An 18,004-nucleotide genomic window follows, 5' to 3' on the forward strand; every position below is an offset into this window, starting at 1 on the left:
CTTGAGCACCAGTTTCTTTAATTCTCTCTGGTTCCTCTTTTGGCCAACTTATAGCAATTTTACATTCTGTCCAAAGATCTGATGGAACAACTATGTCAAAAGATCCGTCCAGATCAATCCACAGAACTTTTGAAACTTTTATAAACCTGTCTACTTGTCGATACCATTCAACAGGCTTTTCTCTCCGTCTTGGAAAATCATTAGTGAAAAGCAAAATATCCTGTCTCGACCAAGGAACACGAACATAACCTCCACCAGCAATTTCTCTCATTGGGAATTGTTTTGATAATTTCTCTAATTTTTCATCCTCCTTCTTTCTAGTCCATTTCACTCTCCATTTGCTCAGTTCACCAAGCTTTTTGATGTAAACAATCCAGTCTTTTATGTGCATTATTCTTCCAATTGAATTCAAATTCTCAATGTCCCTTTCTGTAAAGTCTAATCTATAATGTTTTCCAAAATTCTTTTGTCTACTTAAATCAATTTCAAGTTCAGCTGCCAGTTCTTCTAACTGATCATATTTATTCTTCGTTTTCCATTGAATACTCTTGCAGATGAACAGTAATTCATCATCACAACAAAATTTTAAACTGTCAGAACCACTTGTACCAATTATTAATTCTTCCAGATTTGCTTTTAATTTTGCAACATCAAGTTTTGAATTTGACCCTCTTCTTTCAGAAGACTCAGCATCAGATTCTGCACCCATTGGTGAATTATTAAAAGAACCTTCATTGAAAGTTAAATCAGGCATTTTCGTTTTCTCATGATTAATTTCAGATAAATCAGAATAAAATTTTTCAGCAACCTTTTGAACTTCTGTATTTAAAGGAATCGTTAAACTTGTCTTGTTGTTTTCCCTTTGTTCAAAAACAGGCTGAACAGGACCAATAGTTACCGGAACAGTTACAGCTTCCATGCCTTTAGTAATTTGTCGAATTAATTCTTCTTTCGATCTTAAATATTCTGAAGTATTTATAACTTCATCTCTAATATCTCTCATTAAAATTTTAGGGGCTTCCCTTTCTTTTGGAATTAACGAAAAATGTTTACCTCCAATGTAAACATCAGCATTTGTCCCAGTTTCTGATTTTTCTGGAGTTTCAAAAGATTCTGAATTATTAGGGTACAATTTTGGAGATTCATTAATAGGAGGTGCACTTGGTGTGGTTTCAGTAGAAACCATTGGAGTGGACCATGATCGAGGAGGTCTCAAAGGTTCATTTCTTTTATTAGACGTAAAAATTTCTTCTAAAACTGCATCTTCAGATTCACTTTCTATTTTTACATTATTTTTCTTTTCAGATCTTTTTTCACCAGGAGATCCTAAAACCATTTCTCTAATTAAATAGAGACCATCACACATGTCTCCCTGTCTCCACATTCGCATTCTATCTTCATGTGTCTCTCGTCTATAGCTTGGTATTTTCGGAGGTCTTTTAATACCACTCGCTTCTCTTTGAAGTTGAAACATTTCATCCTCCCATTCAACGAAAGCTTCAAATTGTGTAGGTCTCGGTTTCGGTATAAGAGCATTCATCTTTTCTCTCAAATTTCTTAAAATTTTTATATTAAATGAACCATCTTCTGGCCAAGTCAAAACACCGTCATCTTTTGTGTAATGCTTCCAGACATCAAACCACAAAACAGTATGATATCCATATTCACCTTCCATATACGCTGCAGGTGTTTTGTATTTATGAAGCAATTTACCACCTCGCGTTTTTATTTTCTTGTCTGGTGAAATAAAATGTTTAAACCTTTGAAGCATTGAAGGCTTTTTCTCAACATGTTTAAAATAACTCATTTTTCGAATCCAATCCAATTGAAGGAAATGATCGTAAAATATTTCCTGGATGTTCCGTAACACTAGCCAATCCGTGCGCGAAACACACCAACAAGCCAATCAGAGTTGAACTACGTCACCACCTTGCTCAACGAATAGAAATTGTCCTTTCTCAAAGAACCAATCAGCATACAGCACGTCAGAGTTACGAGAGCCAATCAGAACACAGCCTGTGACGTATGCTACCCAATCACTGCGCGAACCGTGTGACGTACACAGTTGCTGCGGTTTCTCGTGTCTCACTCTTAGTACTCACCCCTCCTTTATGAAAACTTTTCACAGCGCCATTTTAAGAACACTTTTTCAATGAAAATTAATTCAACAACCACAAGAAAGACTCATCTGTCTGATATTCTTTCACTTATTAGAGAAACAATCATACAAGAATTCTATACGTGGAATAGATGACGCTATTCTCACAGAATATACATTTGCCGATAAAGTAATCTTTTTACTCTACCCTTCAAACAAGTAATAATGAACTCGTTTCCCTCAGAATGAACATCCAAGTGACAATTCAAAGTTTAACTTGAACACTCTTACAAAACAATTACGCACTTTCAAACGGAAAGTATCCCTAATCAAACACACATGAAATCCGTACAGGACTCTCACCTGTTTATAGATATCATGCACCGTTAGTAAAATAAACAACGTTATCTGTACAGGACTCTCACCTGTTTAAAGATATTAAGCATGTTATCCGTACAGGACTCTCACCTGTTTATAGATAATCATACACCGATTTTACCTTACCCTTCATTCAAGCTCGAATATATTCTATTACTCTTATCACAGTGAGTTTTAGAGCGGGCTCATTGTCCCTATACTCATGCTGTTCAAATTTCTTAGATAATCCTCACTATACAACACTCATTCCTAACCCTAACTTGTGTTGCACGGCGACAACACTTGTGATACACGGCGATACCACTACTCTGAAACAGATCAAATGTGCTGTGTGACTACCTTCTCATCACACTAATTTGTACCGGTACAACAAGGAATTTTCACGCTGCTGGAAAAAAACCTTACATATAGCACGAAAACGGACTCAACATATGTTAGACATCAATCCTATGTAACTACCATATATGTTGGTTACCATAGCAACCATCAAATTCTGCTACCAAGGTAATTGATCCAGCGGCCTATAGAAAATATGTCATAAATTACGCTACCCAACTCTACAACTTATACTAATATTCACTAATTAAACACAAAGGCCCATTAATCAAACATGACATATTACGACCTACTGAACCAAGTGGCCTAATTAACCTATTCACAATTTATATACAACCGCGGTAAATGGATATCATCATTTCAATAAACCTAACTATTTATTAAGCCACTTATGGCGATAGAATCTAGCTAATGGTAACCTGAATCCATGAAAAGTCAAGACCAGCTTGTTTTCAAAAGTAAGATTTTATTAGCTATTTATTATAATTTGTAAATGTAATTTTTATTAAAGCATTTTTATTAGAATTATTGCAAGTAAAAACATTATAAGTTTCAAAATTATTATTGCAAATATATTTATCAGTTTAGCATTTTTCGGACCCTAAGACCCTAACTAACCGAAATAAATGGAAATATAGTAAAGTCTTTGAGGGTTCTTACATGCTCTAAGTAAAGTCCGTCAGCACGACACCCTCTTCCAAAGGTCAGCAAAAGCAGCAGCGAGCAAGCAACAACCCTTCCACGGGGAAATGGGTTTTTATACCTTACTAAGCCAACTAATCTAAGTAAAAGTAATTCTTTTCTGCAAAAGTCGAAGTCCCATTGGTTCAAAAGTGACAAGTGACATGTCACCTCATTTTCAAAACATCAGTTTCGTGACTTTCTTAGAGTCCATTGTCTCTAGCATTCAAGCTCCGAGGCTTCCTCAGATTGCAACATTTTCTTGCATAAAATTTTACATCACGTCAATTCACTTCCTCGGATGCAAAGTTATCAAATGTTCCTCCTGCCGGTTCCTGGCCTTGGCCTTGTCCGAGTAGGAGACTGCTAGAAACACACCACGCTTTCCAAATGTTGCCACCGAAAGGAAATCTTTCTTTGAAAGGACTCTCTCTTGCTTCGTGCAGAAATTATTTGCAAACTCGGGTAAACTAGGCCCAAAGCAGTCAAATTAACGTCCACTAATATATAAACAAACACAAAAGAATAATTAATGTAGGAAATATTATTCGTTCTGTTGACACCCAGCAATTACTAATGATTAACCCATTAGTCTAGATTACCTAGCCAAAGCAAACAAATAAAGCAGCATTATATCTACCAGTCTTCTCAAAATCCACCGAAATTCTTTATGCACCTAAAGAAAATAGAGTGACATCACATAGACAAGGGAAGCAAAACAAGCACATGCATAAAAACAGCTGCAATTAGTTATAACATGACAAAAGGACAAAATTAATTTATTAATTTACACGAACAAAAGATGCAACAAAAATGCACATTTATGAGCACACATGTTAATTTCCCGCGTGTAATGAAAATTTAATCTAGGTTGAATTAATACAAACACAGCACCAAACGTTAATAAAGTTATTTTCTATTATGGAAGTATGACTTCACGAGTTGAAATAAAATTATTTCCAAATCTCGCTCCATCACCTGAACCGCCACAAGTCCTTACCTCGGCTATTGAGTTAATTCGCCCAGCAATTTTGGACGTTCTAAATTCCTCTATCACCTAAAGCACCGTCCCAAAGTCCTGGAAATGTGCAATGGTTAGGGCCTTGCTAAAAAAAACTCATTTAGATCAGAATAATTTAGCTAATTTTCCGTCCCATCTCTCTGTTGCCATGGATGAGTAAGCTGTTGGAGAGGCACATTAATAACATCCTAGTGGAACATCTTGAATCCAATTACTTGTTATGTGCCTCTCAAACTGGATTCCGTCCCCAACATGGGACAGAGACAGCTTTATTAGCACTGACTGAGGAGGCAAGAACAGTTTTGGACCAGGGAGGAAAAGCGGCCATCATACTACTAGATCTCAGCGTCGTGTTCGACACGGTTAACCATGCCACTTTATTACACCGTCTTAGTGGCATGGGGGTGTCGGGCTCGGTACTGTTATGGCTCACCTCCTTCCTAGAGGAACGCTTCTTCCAAGTGTTTGAAGGGGAAGCTACCTCCGCCAAACAGCCACTCAGCTGTGGGGTGCCTCAGGGCTCTGCCCTGAGACTAACACTTTTTAATGTCTATATGAGGCCCCTTGCACAGATCGTCCATCCATTTGGCGTCCGTATTGTCACCTATGCAGACGACACTCAGCTTGTGGTATCTTTGAACAATGCTGAGGGGTCGTCTAGCACTCTGAGCCCATGTCTTGAGGCTGTCGCCAGATGGATGGAACTTTCCTGTCTTAGATTAAACGGGGAAAAGACGGAGTCATGCTGTTGGGTAACCCCTCAGCTACCATCCTGACCCCCATCTGGCCTTCCTGTCTAGGTCAACCTCTCCCCCCCCCCCCCCCCAAACCCCAGATAAAGAGCCTGTGAGTTTGGTTAGACAGTTCACTTGATTTCACTGTCCAGGCTACTAAGACTTCTGCCACGTGCTTCGGACTTATGAGAATGCTCTGGAAGGTTCTCCCTCTATTGCCCAGCCGCGGTGCGTCCATTGGGGCGTAGGAGCATAGCCCCACAAGCCCCATGGACGCGCTGCTGCAATAAAACAAACTGGTGAGGTGACTGTTAAAGTTCGAGCGAGCGCAGCCGGGAATCCGGGAAGCACCCGAGTTATCCAGGAGTGGGGAGTGCAGGGGGGCTGGTCTGGTCTGCTGCGCAGCTTGAGTGACAGTCCACGACCACGTGACGCACTCAGCTGAAGCAGCAGACAGACAGCCAAGGTATCTAGACTAGTAGCGCGCAAGTGATGCTTGGGGCAGAAACTTGCATGCGCATCAGTGTTCCCCCATAGGGGGGTGCTTGTTTAAGCTGGCCGCAGCCCCCGGCTTTACAAAGGTGACACTGGGCGAGCATTCATGAGCCCCCCCCTAGCCAATCCTGGTGCTGCTTGCAGCGCCAGGATTGGCCGGTCACCCCAGGGCAATCCATTATTGGATGCCGGTCGTGGGTGGTGCACACACACTGCATAATGGCCAATCACTGTGTGTGACTTCATGTAGTCATGCAGTGATTGGCCATTTTGCGATGCGCGGGGTCGTGAAATACAACAGCGATTTTTTTTTTTTTTTTTTTTTTTTTTTTTTTTTTTTTTTTTTTTAGATTTTTTTTTATCACTTTAAACAGCTTTTAACACACTGATGAAGGCGCACCGCATCCATTTCCAAGAGAACTGGTCAGCAAATGTAACTATTGTGAGTGACAGGCCTGCAATGAAAATCGTTTTCATTTTAATGTCAGGTAAGAGCTCAACACTTTGCAATGATGAGAGAGGGCCGACCTTTCGTTAGTCCTTTGACGAATATGTTATTGCCGTGTTTAGAGGGGTCCAGACCAGCAATGTAACCCCCGATTTCAAAGGGTTGTTAAGCTGCGTTCCGCCCGTGGAAAATAATTGAATACATCAATAAAATCAGAAGAACGGTCTGTTAATAATAACGGAATCACTAATCAGGCAAACGTATTTAATTTAAGGGTTAGCGCGAGCAGATCTGAATGCATCGTAAATTCTGGTTAGCAATAACTTGCGTTGAGAGCTGCGCTTCGACATAGGTTTCTACTTTAATGCTAGCAAATCTTTGTGTCGCAAAGCAGTCTGGGATCTGTAGTTCGGTCCGCTAAAACACACACATCTCTTGCTCTTTGATTTTAAACTCACCTAGGGAGAGGTATTTGATGGATGTATTATTAATAAGTGATGTGTTTTTGTCGGAAATAGGGGGTACTTGCTTTGACCTTCATGTTTGGGGAATGGAAAATATTGTGCCTCATTGCGAGGTGCATGTTGTGAGGCCCAGTAACTCCACCCCCAGAATTAACCATACAGGAGGCACCAGATGGTGACCGTTTCCGGGGACTTCAAATGAGACCCCTGTGGCTGCTCAGAAAAGAGGAATTCACGGGGAATCAGGAGTTGCTGGGGAGGGGGTCGGTTATTTTTGACTCCCCAGAAATGTTTCATTACTTCATGGAGCTCGCACACAGTTGGCAGCTGTCAGCAAGTAAAACAAAGAAAAAAACAGCTCATTAATTTTTTGTGTCACATGCTGTATTGAGTGACATTTATTAAAAACTTGTCATTTCTATAAAATGTATTAAAGTTTGAGGAAGACTATCTGATATCTTTGCCATGCATGAGACAAGAGAAAGTAACAATTTTGTTTTGCTTTGGTGTTTTTTATATAGGACTACGCCTGTGCTGATTTGCTTGTAAGTAGTGAGCCCACATTTTTTAGTTAAGGAAAATTAAATACCGTGATGTAAATGCCTAGGATCGCACAGTTTGGCCAAATATGGTTTAAGGGTTTTCTTCAGGTTCTCTGATCTAAATGCCTGAAATCCAGCCATAGGCATTAAATCACCTGTTCATTTAGCAAAATTCTACTTTTTTTCTTTTACGAAGCTACATAATGGAGGAGAGACAGCAGTGTCCTGGCAGCTCTGTGGCTCATCTGTCAACTGCACTCCAGAGCCAACCTAGAGCCGGATGTTTGAATGAAGGCAGACTTAGAACCTGCCTTGGCTCTCCAACTTCTAAATGGGGGATTCGAGCCAGATGCGTTTTCCACTTTTGCTTAGCCAACAACTCTAGGCAGGCAGACTCGTTTTATGATTATCTTGGGGTGTGGTTTGCCACCTCAGGGTCCATGGTTCATCACATGAACAAGAGCATGAATTTGTTAGATAGTCCACAAAGAGGGTCCTGAGATTTAGCTGGCACCTTTGGTGTGGTTTTGCTAATGTTGCCTATCAAGCATGAGCAGTGTCTGGATGTGAGCAGCCCCTGCATGGTAAATGAATATATATCGCTGCCCTGAGAGTCCTACTGCATGTGAAACTGGCATTGTGAGTTTTTGTTTGACACCACGGTAATGTAGAGGGCGCACAATGCCGTGTCCAGTATCTGGTAAAACAAGGCTCAGAACCCTGTTCTGTGTCTTGGAGGGTACACAAAGTGTGCCTTCATTGCAAGTATAGGAATACTTTCCATGTCTGGGCAGTAAAGCAAAGTGGTGGTGGCAACATACCACGTTTTTGTAAATTATTAGTGTGACCAAACATTTTACTAAACCTTCTCACGTAAAGTTCTGCTGTCAGTGCACCCTTTCACCAACCACACGCATTACCATCCAGCTCTGTACGCTTGACATCCACATTCAGTAACAGCTCTTACTGCACCTCAAGCCACCACTACACGCTTCCACCAAACCCACACACCAACAGCCATCACTGCACAATTCCTACAGGCACACACATCCACCACCCATCAATGCACACACCAATTAATATTGTACCTATCGCACTATGCTGCACTTTACCTTTTAAAGATAATGCGTTAAAGTGCAGCATGCCACCATTGATAACATTCCAATCCAACACACATATCTCCAACACACACCACATGCTTCCACTTCAAAACACATGCCTAAAACACATTGCCATTTACAATGCCATTATCTCTAACTCAAACAAACCCGAGCCCTAATGCATTCCTAATGCTTGTTTACCCTTGGTACAGCATAGCAAGGTGTGTGAAGGAGTTAAATACTCTGAGTGAGGATGTAGTACTTTTTACAACCCTCCTGATTTGCTGCACAGAGCCCCCTGTCCCATCCTTACCCCTTTGTAATTGTGACCTTAAAAGCTTTGCCGTTAAAGCTATTTTAGTTTAACCGAGTAAGTGGCATGACATTTGGGAAGGTGATTTATCACAAGAGCTTCTTGTGTTGCACTGCTGCAATATATATATGCGGAATGACACCCCGTCTGGTGCTGCCACGTGGCGGCTGGAGGGCCACACTACACCCCGACTGCTACTGTCACATGTACTGCAGCGGCTGAAGGGCCACACTACACCCTGACACCCCCTCAGATGCTGGCACGTGTACTGCAGCGGCTGACGGGCCACACTACACTTCGTCAGCCCTTTAATGCAGCAAGCTGTACTGCAGCGGTTGTAAAGGTCATCCCACTATCCATGGCGGCCTCCTGCAGGAATGGCATGTGTACTGACACCTGCATTAATATGGCTGCAATGACCAGACCCTTCTCTTCCCCCCCCCTTATCGGGGCAGCACTTGCCCTGCAGCAGCTGCACCACACTCCAGTGAACACATTGCTGCAGCAGCTGCACAGGTCACAGCATTCTCCCTCCGCCCTCCATCGCGGGCACCTCTAATGCTGCAGCTGCTAAGGCCAGACTGCCCATGCCACCCACTTCAGGGCTGACACATGCACTGCAGTGCCGGCCGGAATCGGCCACCTGCCCTGGCTCCTGTACTGCAGAGGCACCATATCCTACAAAGAGCACGTTTCAGTTTGTCCCCCTCTGTGTGGCACTGATGCTGCCAGACGCTGCTTCGACCAGTCACACCTGCGTTGCCATGCACCATCATCTGCTCTAAAAACAATGTAAAAGGAAGCTTCACTGTGTGCTCCTCGACACCCGGGGCTGGCGGGTGTCGCAGCGGCGGCTGCTGACAGCTTGAATTTACATTGTCAAGGCCTCCTATGCGAGGCAATGCCCCCTGAGCATCCACGCCTTCCAGAGCTCCGAGCTGGCATCGCTTCACCCTTTCTACCCTTTCACTTCTTCTGGGAGCCAGCCCTGCTGAGACCCTCTAAATCAAAACCTGAAACTGTGGGAATTTCTTTAGCGCCAGTAACCCACCACCTTCAATGACCTGACCTGACCTTCTTTCTAAAAACAGGTTCACATTGCCCCTCACTCCAATGCCAGTGCTTCGCCAGAGAGTGCCACTATAGTCCACACGTAGAGGAGAAAACTTTCCCCTCAATTCGGCCTATTAATTTCTCTCACTTTCTCTGACCAAGATCTCACAAGCAGTAAATGAAAATTTAACAGTCACATTAGAAAACATATAAGAAAACCTTGCTCCGTTTTCTATCGCTTTTATATATCTAACAAAAAAGCTCAACTATTTATTACTACCATAATCTTCTACACCCCATTTCTATATCGAAAAAGGTTACATAGTAAAACAGCAGGGTTGTAAATAAGTGTTATGTTATCATCATTAGAATTGGCCATTTCTGCCTCACAGATGTTTCAGTAGTACATGCTTGGCTTTCTTCACAGTTTGGGCTTTCCACAGACAAAAGCAACAGTAGTCAATTGTTTTTTGGTGGGTCTATGGACCTATAGATTCGTTCTGTGTTGTCCTTAGTGACTGTACCTGTTGGATTAAAGGACCATTGCAGTTGAGTTTCCACCGACTCTTTGCAGTTTATATTTTGGGTGGTTGAGGGTGTGAGTGAGCTATAGAACTCTTACATTTATGTCATTCACTGAGGTTGAGCAATTGTCTACTGTTCAGTCAGTTGTGTGTGGGATGCTGAATTCAGCACCAGAGCATAATAGGACGGAATGTATGAAGCTCTGTGGTTATACCGAATAAGCAGCTACCTATGTTATGCCATCTATTAATGTAATAACTGCACTTTCACAATTGCTTTATTAACCTTCCTGCTTTCTCAAATTTGCTTGAAAATGCACGATTTTTCTTTTTTTTCCATAAATTTCATGAGGGGGGTAACCCCCCCCCCCCCAAACCCATTTTGGGGTTCGGGCTCGCTCGCTCGCTACGGTGCTGTATGCTAATCACTTTGCGCCTCACCACTTTCAAATGTCACCCACCGCCCCTGCTATTGCCGTTCCAGGCGAGGAGAGTCATGGTCCAGGCCCTGATTCTCTCACGCCTGGACTACGGCAATGCACTTTAGAAAAGTTATTAACTCGCCGAGATAAAGTAAATATTCCACGTCCAACTGTGGAACAACCACTAAGGGGACAAGAATGCTTAGAGTTTTTATTTTAGAAAGTTTCGTGAAATTTCATGAGCATTTCCCAAAAATTAAGCATTTAGCACAAAGTTTGGTTTGCCAATATACTGTGTAATTGTTGTTTTTGTTCCACGCATGGACGTGAATGAAGTGGCTTACTAGATGGAAACTGGTTCGAGCTTTTCTTGTGACATTCTTTCTGCACGGAAAAGTCTCCAGTGGGTGAAATTTCTGGGAAATCGCATAATGTTCTCGTGGGGAAATGTATAAATGTTGTCAGCATTCTTTAATGTCATTCCGGCCGGCAAACGAAACGAGAATCTTTTGTTATGCCCCACAATTGTATGTGATGGGCATTTTCAAACCCCAAATAGACCTGCTATTTGAACTGCTATGGAACACCCTCGATTCTTATGAGGAGTAATGATAAAATGCATATATTGGTTAATTTAAAAAAAACACAAGTTTCAATGAATATGCTTTCCACCCAACCCTGACAAAACCATCAGAGAATTGTTCCAATTTAGGGGTTTTGTCCCAAATAAAACTTTTGCTTGCTCTCCAAATCGGTGTTTTCAATCGGAATAGTCTAAACATGGCTCGATCTCTCACTATGTCCAATGATGCTTTGGTTTCCCCCTAAATTTACAGATACATTAGTAGCTACTAATACCTCACCCAAAGCCTACGTTGAATATACAATCCGAGCTGCCTGATTGAAGTAAGTGTCCCCATCTCAGATGCGAAATATGGCTCTTGGGCACCGAAGACCCAAGACCAGAACACAGGCAAAGGATCTTTATTCCAGGTTGAACTGTCTTACAGCCTATTTTTTTTTTTAACTAGCCTTTAGAGCCCACCTGCCAACTGCTCACGTATTACCTTGACCTCTAAATGCTGTAAGCACTCAGTACATGGCACTCTTCGAACAGCTGGTTGGATGAAATGCTAATTGCACAGGCTGTAGGAACCAGCCTCCGAGGTTAAAACCACCTATCATGCTTAGTAAACCTCATAGAAGGGCGTTCCACGTTGTTCTGGTTGCGTTGCATCCATGCCATATTTTCAGGATCTCCACAGCTTCAATAAATCTAAAGGCAATAAAAAAGTAATTATCTTGAGAATCTGGCATGGATCTGTTTCTCCAATACCTCGGTCAACAGTCCCTTTCTATAGACACCAACCCCTCCGAAATGTCTGGTTCCCAGCATATGCCATACATATGAAACGTGATCGTCCAGGAATCATTTCAACCCCACACCCGTGTAGGTCTATTGCTCTTGCTAATTTATGTTGGAGAATAGTACACACATTGCACATGCTTTACCCATAGTTTGAACACCAGAGGCCTGCAGCTGTTCAAAGAGAGGTTGTTGTACCAGGGCAGGATTGTGTGCACTGTTGCAATTTGCCTCTTTTCCACTCCTCCCAGTTATGGGAACATAGCTACCATCTTTCACCTAGCTCAGCACAGCGAAACAAGCCCATAGTGATGGGTCCATTGAGGGCTATGCACTTGGGAGAGGTTTCTATGAAATAAGCCACAAGGTCTTCAACGTTTTTCCCAGATTTATTTTCATAAAACGAAATGACAAAATGTTATGGCTTATTGACCAATGAAAATGGAAACATCTTTACTACCCTTTCCACAATCCGCCATATTATGTTCACCGTTTTTTTCAAATACACAAATAGGAATCTATACAATATGTTGTGCCTTTTGACAATATTTGGTTTAGATCCATGTATTTGGGAAACGGCTTTTACAAGAGGTTTTTACCACCTTGTACCTTTACCACGCATGTTTTACAGCCCATATGCTTTACAACCTATTTCTTTACAACTCATTTAAGATAAGTTCAGGGTTGTGGGGGGGTCTCTTCCCCCCCCCTCCACAAATACCTTATTTGCCACGCATTGTGTGTATGTGTGTATATATGTGTGTGTGTGTGTGTGTGTATGTATATGTATATGTATATGTATATATGTATATATATATATATATATATATATATATATATATATATATATATATATATATATATATATTCACTGAAAAAACCATAGGTTATAGACCATATATAGTTAGGAATTTGCATTTACAAAACCTTGAAAATTCACTGAAAGAACCATAGGTTAGAGACCATATATAGTTAGCTGGACATTTTATTGACATAAAACCAATGAAATTCCATATATAGTTAGTTGCACTAACTATATATCGCGCACCCGCAATCCACTGCTGATGATGTCACATATTACATCATTCATGACATGGTCAGTGACATCACTGATGACATCGCAAATGACATCACTGATGACATCACTGATAACATCATCTAGTGTCTGTGTGTTTTTGTAAAGTTTAAATATGTTTTACATATTGAAGAATGAGTGGATGTATGAAAGACTGAGTGTGTGTGTGGCTGGCTGGGAGGTGTGTGACTCTGTGCATATCAATGTGTACTTGTATCAGTGATTGTATAAGAGAGTAAGTATGTGTTAGTATATGTGTGAAAAAGTATGGTGTTCTGTGTTTAACTGTATAGATGAGGTAATCGAAGTGTGATTGATTCTTTACAGGACTGACTAGGTGTGTGAGTAACTCCATGGATGAGTGGCAGTGTGTGAGTGTCTGCATAGGTGTATGAGTGCATATGATAGTGTTGTAATAATGAGTGACTGTATGTATGAGTGATTGTATGGGTGAATGAGTGAATGTGTGTGTAGACGTAGGAATCAGTGAGTGCGTATGTAGTAACTGGTATTGGTGTGTCATGATGTCATTTGAGATGTCATCAGTGATGTCATTTGAGATGTCATCAGTGATGTCACTGACATGTCATGAATGATGTGATATGTGACATCATCAGCAGTGGATTGCGGGTGCGCGATATATAGTTAGTGCAACTAACTATATATGGAATTTCATTGGTTTTATGTCAATAAAATGTCCAGCTAACTATATATGGTCTCTAACCTATGGTTTTTTCAATGAATTTTCAAGGTTTTGTAAATGCAAATTCCTAACTATATATGTCCTATAACCTATGGTTTTTTCAGTGAATTTCATTGGTTTTTTTAAAAGCTAATATCTATATCTGTAAAATATATTCTTTATTACGTGACGTATCACGTAGCCACGTGAGACGCCTCATGACGCGTCGCATAACTGTGACGTATCGGCTCTGCAGCGCAAACAAAACCCGTAACGTAAGCGCGCCGGAGCACGCTTACAGATATATATATATTTTTTAACCTTAATTAGACAAAATCCACACGTGCACATATCTTGAGGCCTTGCAAAGGCACATCAAACAAACAGTCCCTACAATTTTTCAAAGTTTGCTGGAAATCTATTCCCTTTTTTTTTTACTGTTTCTCTTGTTACGCTTAACGGGACGCTACCCAGTACGCGAACCGGACGCTCCAAAAACACAAGATGGCGGACTCCCGTTACGCTGCCGGTTAGCTGCCCGGTTCGCGTACCGGGACGCGCCTCTGTGGCGAAAAATCGCAAACAATTTTTATTTTGCCCCGCGGGGCACTTTAATATCCCCCTCATCAATCCTAGGGGGTCAGGAGGGGTCTACCTTGCCCCCTTTCCTTCATTTCCCCCTTCGTTTTTCACCACATCTTGTCTCTCGATCCTACCGAGAGACAAGATGGCGGCCGCTCCGGACTGTTTAGAATGTTGACAGCCACCGGAGAGCCAATCAGCTTCGCTTCGCGAAGTTCCGTTACGCGTCAGGTACGCGAACCGGGGCGCTGCCCGGAGCGCGCTTACAGATATATATATATATTTTTTTTAACGTTAATTTCTCAAAATCCACTGGAGCACATATATTGAGACCTAGCAAAGGCACATTGGGCTACCAGTCCCTACAATTTTGCCAAGTTTCGTGGAAATCCATTCAGCCGTTCGAGCTAAAAGTGAGTCCAACCGCCCTATGGAAAATTGCATGGGAAAAACGCGTTTTGGGACCCCCCTTTTTTCTCGGCCCCCCCTTGACGAAACCCCCCCCAAATTTTCAGGGGCTGCTCAGAAACCAAATGTTCCATTTTCCTGAAAATTTCAGCCAATTCCGTCCTCAAACGCCAAAGTTATTCGACATAGGATTTTTTCTCTATGGGAATTTTGAAAATTCTAACTATATATACCTACTGGACATTGACAATTGCCAGCCAGCGGCAATTTACAGAGGCCCCTGCATGCAAGTTGGCCTGATCCATACTGGCGTTCTTTCTTGCCCCGGCGAGAAACTTTTCTCTTCAAGTTATTGAAACAGATCAGGCCCACCCCAGCCAACAGGGAAAAACACAGCGGTGTCGGAGTTATCAACTCCGCATTGGGAGAGACGCACTGTCGGACTTACCCCCGTGAAATTGATCCCTGATGTCAAAGGTTGTGCAGTTGGGGACCCGAGGAGGCTGTACGTTGCAGGGGACACGGCAACAGCGAGAGAAGTGATCGAGTGCTACTTTGTGGGTCGCGCTACCATCTGGCTGCCCTTTCCTAGTTTAACACTGCATGCTGGGAGATGAAGTGCTTTGCACTCTTGAGACACTGTGATTGGTGCTGTCAGGCATCACCAAGGGCGGAGCGATCTACAAATGTGGCAGTGAATGAACTCTCATTTTTTATTAACAGGCACTCGACCATCCTCCAGAGTACCACGCTGGGCGCTGACGAAGCTACACAGCGGAAATGCATACGCCCGGAGTGCCGTCCAACTTTGCAATAAAGAAAGCCTTCATACTGTTCCCCGTTGTGGCCTCTGCCTTTCTTCCAGGAGGGTTTCTTTGGACATTGACAATTGCCAGCCAGCGGCAATTTACAGAGGCCCCTGCATGCAAGTTGGCCTGATCCATACTGGCGTTCTTTCTTGCCCCGGCGAGAAACTTTTCTCTTCAAGTTATTGAAACAGATCAGGCCCACCCCAGCCAACAGGGAAAAACACAGCGGTGTCGGAGTTATCAACTCCGCATTGGGAGAGACGCACTGTCGGACTTACCCCCGTGAAATTGATCCCTGATGTCAAAGGTTGTGCAGTTGGGGACCCGAGGAGGCTGTACGTTGCAGGGGACACGGCAACAGCGAGAGAAGTGATCGAGTGCTACTTTGTGGGTCGCGCTACCATCTGGCTGCCCTTTCCTAGTTTAACACTGCATGCTGGGAGATGAAGTGCTTTGCACTCTTGAGACACTGTGATTGGTGCTGTCAGGCATCACCAAGGGCGGAGCGATCTACAAATGTGGCAGTGAATGAACTCTCATTTTTTATTAACAGGCACTCGACCATCCTCCAGAGTACCACGCTGGGCGCTGACGAAGCTACACAGCGGAAATGCATACGCCCGGAGTGCCGTCCAACTTTGCAATAAAGAAAGCCTTCATACTGTTCCCCGTTGTGGCCTCTGCCTTTCTTCCAGGAGGGTTTCTTTGGACATTGACAATTGCCAGCCAGCGGCAATTTACAGAGGCCCCTGCATGCAAGTTGGCCTGATCCATACTGGCGTTCTTTCTTGCCCCGGCGAGAAACTTTTCTCTTCAAGTTATTGAAACAGATCAGGCCCACCCCAGCCAACAGGGAAAAACACAGCGGTGTCGGAGTTATCAACTCCGCATTGGGAGAGACGCACTGTCGGACTTACCCCCGTGAAATTGATCCCTGATGTCAAAGGTTGTGCAGTTGGGGACCCGAGGAGGCTGTACGTTGCAGGGGACACGGCAACAGCGAGAGAAGTGATCGAGTGCTACTTTGTGGGTCGCGCTACCATCTGGCTGCCCTTTCCTAGTTTAACACTGCATGCTGGGAGATGAAGTGCTTTGCACTCTTGAGACACTGTGATTGGTGCTGTCAGGCATCACCAAGGGCGGAGCGATCTACAAATGTGGCAGTGAATGAACTCTCATTTTTTATTAACAGGCACTCGACCATCCTCCAGAGTACCACGCTGGGCGCTGACGAAGCTACACAGCGGAAATGCATACGCCCGGAGTGCCGTCCAACTTTGCAATAAAGAAAGCCTTCATACTGTTCCCCGTTGTGGCCTCTGCCTTTCTTCCAGGAGGGTTTCTTTGGACATTGACAATTGCCAGCCAGCGGCAATTTACAGAGGCCCCTGCATGCAAGTTGGCCTGATCCATACTGGCGTTCTTTCTTGCCCCGGCGAGAAACTTTTCTCTTCAAGTTATTGAAACAGATCAGGCCCACCCCAGCCAACAGGGAAAAACACAGCGGTGTCGGAGTTATCAACTCCGCATTGGGAGAGACGCACTGTCGGACTTACCCCCGTGAAATTGATCCCTGATGTCAAAGGTTGTGCAGTTGGGGACCCGAGGAGGCTGTACGTTGCAGGGGACACGGCAACAGCGAGAGAAGTGATCGAGTGCTACTTTGTGGGTCGCGCTACCATCTGGCTGCCCTTTCCTAGTTTAACACTGCATGCTGGGAGATGAAGTGCTTTGCACTCTTGAGACACTGTGATTGGTGCTGTCAGGCATCACCAAGGGCGGAGCGATCTACAAATGTGGCAGTGAATGAACTCTCATTTTTTATTAACAGGCACTCGACCATCCTCCAGAGTACCACGCTGGGCGCTGACGAAGCTACACAGCGGAAATGCATACGCCCGGAGTGCCGTCCAACTTTGCAATAAAGAAAGCCTTCATACTGTTCCCCGTTGTGGCCTCTGCCTTTCTTCCAGGAGGGTTTCTTTGGACATTGACAATTGCCAGCCAGCGGCAATTTACAGAGGCCCCTGCATGCAAGTTGGCCTGATCCATACTGGCGTTCTTTCTTGCCCCGGCGAGAAACTTTTCTCTTCAAGTTATTGAAACAGATCAGGCCCACCCCAGCCAACAGGGAAAAACACAGCGGTGTCGGAGTTATCAACTCCGCATTGGGAGAGACGCACTGTCGGACTTACCCCCGTGAAATTGATCCCTGATGTCAAAGGTTGTGCAGTTGGGGACCCGAGGAGGCTGTACGTTGCAGGGGACACGGCAACAGCGAGAGAAGTGATCGAGTGCTACTTTGTGGGTCGCGCTACCATCTGGCTGCCCTTTCCTAGTTTAACACTGCATGCTGGGAGATGAAGTGCTTTGCACTCTTGAGACACTGTGATTGGTGCTGTCAGGCATCACCAAGGGCGGAGCGATCTACAAATGTGGCAGTGAATGAACTCTCATTTTTTATTAACAGGCA

At 43.5% G+C, this 18,004-nt stretch overlaps 1 protein-coding gene across 6 annotated transcripts in view; it reads left to right on the plus strand.

Annotated features, from left to right (window-relative positions):
* LOC144823006 (gap junction alpha-4 protein-like) overlaps nt 1-18,004 on the plus strand; it is a 144,757-nt gene that overhangs the window by 116,789 nt on the left and 9,964 nt on the right. Inside the window, exon 2 of one of the 6 annotated variants that reach the window (XM_078681116.1) lies at nt 7,177-7,200. The exons of the other annotated variants lie outside the window; for them this stretch is intronic. The gene's annotated coding sequence lies outside the window, so the exon portion shown is untranslated. The remainder of the gene's footprint in view (nt 1-7,176; nt 7,201-18,004) is intronic. 6 annotated transcript variants of the gene reach the window in all.

This window comes from Lissotriton helveticus, chromosome 3_1 (genome assembly GCF_964261635.1).
Source record: "Lissotriton helveticus chromosome 3_1, aLisHel1.1, whole genome shotgun sequence".
In the NCBI taxonomy this organism is placed as follows: domain Eukaryota; kingdom Metazoa; phylum Chordata; class Amphibia; order Caudata; family Salamandridae; genus Lissotriton; species Lissotriton helveticus.